Here is a 7,173-nt window from a genome sequence, read left to right as displayed (position 1 = left end):
TAATAGTGTTGTATCCCAAGGAATAGGGAAGCCCAATGAGAAGGAGAGAAATAATGGAGCAGACAGTTGATGGAGCAGTAAAAAACAGTTAGGAATTAATCTCATCGTCTTGTATGGGCAAGGTTGTGGTACTCCAAAAACAGTTACAATAGTAGCATCAAAGAGCAATGATCATAGGTTGTCATAATATAATAATGAAAAAAAAAAACAAATATTGCAAGAGTTACCCAAACATGACACGGAGACACCAAGTGAGCAAATACTATGGGAATAGCACTGGCAGACTTGTTTGCAACAGAGTTGCTACAAACCCTCAATTTGTATAAAACACAGTATGTGTGAAACACAATAAAGCAAAGTGTAATGAGGTCTGCCTGAATATGACCCAGTCTTCCTGATCATCTAGTAATCCAGTCATTCAAGTTTCACCTCAAGTTGGTTTAGAGGGAAAAAACTAAAACAAAACAAAAAATCTTTCAAAAATTGAACAATTTTTTATTTAGTTTTTTTGTAATTTTTTCCTTTAAAAAATTGCCAAACACAACTATTTGCCACAATGTGGTAAAACACACACACACACACACACACACACACTTAGAAGACCTGAGTTTTATTGTGGTTTTTACAATTAAGCAAATTTAGATGAGCAATTTAATCCCCGAATGTCATTTAATCATTTGAAAAAATGGTGAATTTTGTGATCCATAAGGTATTCTTTAGCTTCAGGAAATGTTGATATACATAGGTCAAGTTAGTTAAAATAGTAAAACTGATCTAAATGTGACTATATTGCCTGAGACCATTCTTATACATGAAACACCCTTTTTATGATAAACTGTCCCAAAAATGCATCAAAGCAAAAAAAAAAAAAAAAAAACGAGTAGTTGTTTATAAAACTATTTATAAACAACTTGCTACTTAAAAATCAGCATGACTATTTCGTTCCTAAACTGTAGCTACATACCTAAACACCCATCCTCAAATACTTAAATTTAAAGTCCAATTCAGCATCAATATCTTCAAATAAAAATTAGGCAAAACTTCCCATTTTACCCCCAGTGCAATGCAAGTTTACTATATGAATTATATCTACAAAATAAACATCAAGAAGGATGAGTACTGATGCAAAAATAGAAGCCAGTGATTGGTCAGGACATAATGGTTATGGAATTAAAGATACAGAAGAGCTAAATTGTGTCCAACTTTCTCAGGTGAGGCAAAAGGGGAAGAACAGCAATTTCCCAAGGCATTACTGTAGTGAACGGAGATGTAGACCACTGTAGTGCCCACTATATGACCATTGCCTAAATAACCCCAACAAGAAAATCTTTCAGAAGTGGCAGCTCCAGCCACGGGCAGCGACATAACTGATTAGTTCATTAAAGGTCCACAGGAGAGGTGCCTTGGTGGCTCAGTCTTTAAGTGTCTGCCTTCAGCTCAGGTCATGATCCCAGGGTTCTGGGATCGAGCCCCACGTCAGGCTCCCTGCTCAGTGGGAAGCTTGTTTCTCCCTCTCCCCTTGCTTGTGTTCCTGCTCTGTCTCTCTCTGTCAAACAAATAAATAAAATCTTTAAAAATATAAAGGGTCACATGAAGGCTATCATTCATAGATATTATTGAAGTATTATGAAGTGGGATCATTGGATATCCACACCAAGTGGAATATATAGGTACAACATGAATGATGTTGATGAATCTGCCTGAATTCATCTTTTACCAAGTGATAAATGAAAAACAAAAACAAGAAAAGCCTATCTCTATAAAACAAAATTCAAACTAAGTTTAATTCAAATGGCACTTGTTTCTCCAAGCATCAGCTAATCTTTGCAGTCAGATAGTCTCAATCTTGTTTCAAACTCCAGATATCATTTGGCTGTTTTCTTTGTTAATGCCACTTGTCATTATTACTGTATTATAGTGATTTGTGGGGTTTTTTTCTGACTTCATCCTATCCTTAAACTTGCCTATTTAATCCAAAAGGACAGGAATTATTCATCATAGCTTTCAGTGTTGCACAGTAGCTATTACATACTTAAATGCTTCTTGCTTAAATGGATGGATGAATAAGTATTCCAGCTTAAACAAAGTAAAGGTAAAAGATAGAAATCAACCCAATAGTAATACATCTTTTTTAAATGGTTATACTAGAAATGGAAGCCATACTTCCATTATATCTGTAAAATGTTATCTCTTTAAAAAAAAACAAACTATGAAGACATGAAAAATTAAGACTGATAAAGCTGGATGAGTGGTGGTGGATAAATGGGTTCATATGTTATCTTTTCCATTGTTCTACATATTTGAAATATCTCACAACTTAAAAATCTATGAGACACAAGGCAGTGTTAATACTTCATTCTATGCACAATATTATATAATCTAGACCCAAGTTGCTTGTCTAATATAACTATTTTTTAAAAACAATGTAGCAATATGACACTAATCTGAAGATAATAAGGGACATAAACATAATACCCTATCAGAAACCAGCATACAAAAAAGACCTCTGAAGTAAACAATTTACATGACCAAAAAGCCTCTTTTTTAACACACTATCCTACTAAGTACAGCTACTTAGCTCTCCTAGCTATCTAAGATTCAAAGGCTCAAATGTTTAAAATGGACACAATAGGAAGGCTAGGGAAATATAAAATTTATAGTTATCTAGGGATAATTTGATAGAATATATCATTTGGGAAGCTTTACTATGCACAGGATAAAATTCAGTGATCAAAATGGGGATAGTCAGTTCTTCCAGGTGGGGAGTGAGGCAGTCAGTTCGATTCCATACAATTTTTAAGAATTCAGAAACATGGGATGCCTGGGTGGCTCAGCTAAGAGTCTGCCTTCAGCTCTGATCAGGATCCCAGGGTCCTGAGACTGAGTCCAGTATCAGGCTCCTTGCTCAGAGGGAGAGCCTGTTTTCCCCTGTCTGCCACTTCCCTTGCTCATTCTCTGACAAAATCTTAAAAAAAAAAAAAAATCAGAAACATAGGTTTATATATCAGAAGGAATTCTACTATTTAAAAGTTTTATTAAAGTTTGAAAAAAAAAAACTGACTATATTCCACATACTTGGAACATCTTATTTCTCAGTAATTCCACTGAGGTCAAGTCAACTAAAACAATTTTTTGAATGCCATAAATTACTTATAAGGTACAACTATGATGGGAAATTTTAATGAATTCTAAGAACTATTAAATGAAAGAATCTTCAATAAAGCCTGTTTTGTGGAATCATGTTAACAAGGTACATTATTCAAATACACAAGTCAATTGACATATGAAATGAAAATTTCACTGAATGTATTTAGAGAAAATGAAAAAACTGGAGAACTATAAAGGGCCTGTTCTTCAGAGGGAAGTGGCTTATAGCTCGTTTTCTGCAAGAATGTCATTCTATTCAAAAGCAATAGAATGCCTCTGCCCAAAAGGATCTAAAACAAAGACTCTGATATTAATATTTAGCCCTACCATCAGCTTTTAATCAAGTGAGCATGACATAACCTAGCAAAAGTATTTCCCCTTCATTAAAAAAAAAGGGGTGAGGGGAGAAATCCCAGTTTCAAAACAAGAGCTACAATAGCAGGCAAAACCACAAAGATTTAAGAAGCCAAAGAAAACTACTCATAAAATGAATACATGTATTTTTAGAGTTTTAAGGATCTTTGAGCTTCACTTAGTCCAAACATCTTATTTTACAATTGAAAAAAACAATGAGACATATTACTGATTATTCAGTGTCAGATATAAGACTGAAACCCAGAGCTTCTGACTACCAATCTACTTTGACAAGATACCTTGCAAAACTTACAATAACTTAAATAAAAACTGAGTTGAACTGTTTTGTCCCTCTCGGCACACCATATGAAAACCAGGACAGAGAAGGTCACAGATATGGCGGCTGTTAGGAGCAGAAGCTGACAACCACATTTGCAGGTCTGATATGTGCATCTGTAACTGCATGCAGCTAAAACACACAAAAAGCAGCTGGTAAAACCAGAACAGCTCCCCCCATATGCTGCACCACCTCTGCAGCCTTAATATGTTGAAGGGCAGCCCGGTCATCTACAAATGGGCCATGCATCCATTCACACTAGAACTGGCCATTATACTCACTGATGCAAGGGTGTGTATGTGTTTGCAAGAAATGGATACAATGCAATTTGCAAAAGGTTCTAGGCCAAGAAAATTGCTTATCCCCTGGGACTGGATACTTTAGGAGCAAATGTTTGCTACCCAATTCAGTCAGTAATCATTGCAAAGGTAACTGGGGAAAAGGGCATATTCTATAAGCCAGCAAATTTATGAAGCAGTTAAATCACTGTGGACAAAAATCAACAAGCGAGAGTCATTTCCTAAACCCAAAGAGAAAGCTAAGCTAGGAAATTCTGCTGAAACAGAAATATCTGAAAAAACAACTGACAGCCTGAAATTCTCAGTGCTGTCAATAGAACTTGTCAATAGAACTCAACTCTGAAACAAAGACAAGATCAGAATCCACCTCAGGTGCTACACGGTTTATGCCTGACCCCAAGCTCGTGGATCACGGGCAGTCCCATCCAGAAAATGTAGGTTATGTAAAACAGTAGAAGCTGAAATAGTCTGCATAGAGAACTAGAAGATGTGTGAAGTAGAAAATAATGATGAAAAAGTCATGTAAAGGTTAACTGTGACACAGAGAGTATAACTTTTTTTTTTTAAACAGTTTTTCTCTCACATCTTCTAAAGTAATGTATCGTTGGACCCATCACATAAGGGATTAAAACACAAACTGTGAATTTAATCCCAGCAATATTAAAAGACTGATGAAGAGGCAGAAGTAGAAATATTGGGAAGCATTTAATAATTTTAAGGGTGTTTATAAAAAAACAAAAATAGCATAAATATATGAACATTGATGAAGTAACGTATGTGTATACTATACAGATATATATACATATTTGCTTTAGCCTTTTCAAATTAATGTGCTAAATTAGAATAGTGTGTAGAAGGATATGTTCTCTCTCTTTTTTTTTCCATTCCCCAGAGCTTGAATATCCATATTTTATGAAAAAAATTAAAAACTATTTGCCTCGATAATGTGATATTAATACATTTTCGTAGGATTGTGGGGGAAGATATGTAAACTTACCATCAATTTGATGTGTTCAAGCTTAAAGTAAAGCAAACAAACAAAATAAAACAGTACACTTCCTAGTCTAGAATCACTTTTACAGACTAAGTAAGCATTCTAGCAAGACAAAGCAATTTACTGTAATAACAGAAGAAAGTTCCTCTAAATGCTTCATTTTTCTTTCAAAGGTAGTAAAGTACATTCCTAAAAATCACAGAGCATTGAGATACCCGCAGATGATTTGGGGAGTTATCCCACTGTCTGCAATATATTTTGTAGACAACCAAAGTGGAATAAAAATATATATGAAATATCTTATTTAGAAATATTAATTTTATACTTATAAAAAGATGCTAGGGTCATTACAAATTATTACATTTAAAAATATACATTTTATATTAAATTAATATAAGGATATTATTTTAAAACTAAACCGATATTCTATAATATATAAAAATATTTAATGTACTGTCATAGGTAGGACTTATTTAAATCCTCAGATTACCACAGTCTGCTTGAAAATAATTGAATTCATGCTTTAAATATGTGCTTATTCTTTATAGAGAGATAGACAAGGCTTTCAACTGTAGCCAGAAAATCTAGATTTAAGTTCCACATGTTATTAAGCTGCTATGAACTTTGGCAGCTTAAGTCTCTATAAAATCTGGTTTCTTTTGCCAGAAAGAAATATCATCTTTAGGGGCACTGTTAGGTTTAAATGAAGTCTATATATAAAGTCTGTCGAAAAACAATATACATATTTAATCTTATTTTTAACATATGTTATTAGTTTATATTATCTATAAAGCAAGAAGGTTAATTAATGTGGCCATTTAGACTCTGTTGATAAAACAGTCTAGTCTGTTTTATTACTGTACAGGAATAAGATTCAAACTATTACCATATTATTGGAAAACAACTGCCATGAACAAATTCCATGATTATGACTATTGATGCAAAAAGAAAAGAGGGCAGTTCAAATATCACAAAATACTTGAAGTATATTTACTCAATTATACTTACAAGGACTTGATTCATGCTTTATTCATCAAATCTTACATTTGTTCAAGCAGCACATATTTGGCAGTTTAAAGCTCAATCTGGGCTTTTTGTGTGGCTATATGGGCAATTAGATGTGAACCAACTGTAACTTTGATACATTGCAAGAGGGAATAGGAATTGGTTCAGCCACTTTGGTAAACTACTTACATGTATCTACCCAAATTAAGTATATGCCTTCCTCTGACCCAGCATTTCACTCCTAAGTATATATCCCAAAGAAATGAGGGCACAATTTCGCCAAAAGTAAAAAGAAAAAAAAAATCTTCATAGAAACTATGAGAATAAGAGTCCCAAACTAGAAACACACCAAACATTCATCGTAAGAATAAACGAGGTTAAGCAATGAAGTACCACACTGCAGATCTTACACTGAGCAAAAGACGCCAGGCACTGTAGCATCCATAGTGCTTCACTCCCTTTACAGGAAGTATTTTAAAAAAGGGAGGTGGTAGGGTGGGTGCTGCAGTCGGTTAAGTGTCTGACTTCTGATTTCCGCTCAGGTCCTAATATCAGGTTGTGGGATTGAGCCCCGGCCAGTTGTTCTCGGTGCTCAGCTGGGAGTCTGCTTGAGATTCTCTCTCTTTCTCTCTCTCTCTCTCTCTCGCCCCTCCCCAACACTTGCATGCAGATGCACCCACACTCTAAATTCTTTAAAAAAAAAAAAAAGGTTGTAAAAAAGGGAAAACTCTTTGGTTACTCAAGTCAAGATCATTAGGGCAAGTGGGATGCTAGTGTGTAAGAAAACTAAGACATGTCACTGTTTTCAACCATGGGCAGCAGAGAGAAGCTAGAGCATTCTTGAAGAGTTGTTACTAAAGGCTGGAAAGAGTGAGAAAATTTTTATTGGAAATGTGCTGGTAGAACAATTATCAAAATGCTGGCCTGAAAATAACAAAGGCTGTAGAAAGTGGTTGTCTTAGCAGAGGTAAGGAGATATTGACAGGGAAGGGACAGGGAAAGCTTTCTAGGAAGAAGAAATACTCTACACCTTTGTA

General features: G+C 34.8%; 1 pseudogene; it reads left to right on the top strand.

Annotated features, from left to right (window-relative positions):
• Positions 1-1,112: 1,112 nt before the first annotated feature.
• LOC132010603 (MICOS complex subunit MIC27-like) lies at positions 1,113-4,592 on the top strand (annotated as a pseudogene).
• Positions 4,593-7,173: the final 2,581 nt, after the last annotated feature.

This window comes from Mustela nigripes, chromosome 2 (genome assembly GCF_022355385.1).
Source record: "Mustela nigripes isolate SB6536 chromosome 2, MUSNIG.SB6536, whole genome shotgun sequence".
Classification (NCBI taxonomy): domain Eukaryota; kingdom Metazoa; phylum Chordata; class Mammalia; order Carnivora; family Mustelidae; genus Mustela; species Mustela nigripes.
This window is presented reverse-complemented; position numbering and strand designations above follow the sequence as displayed.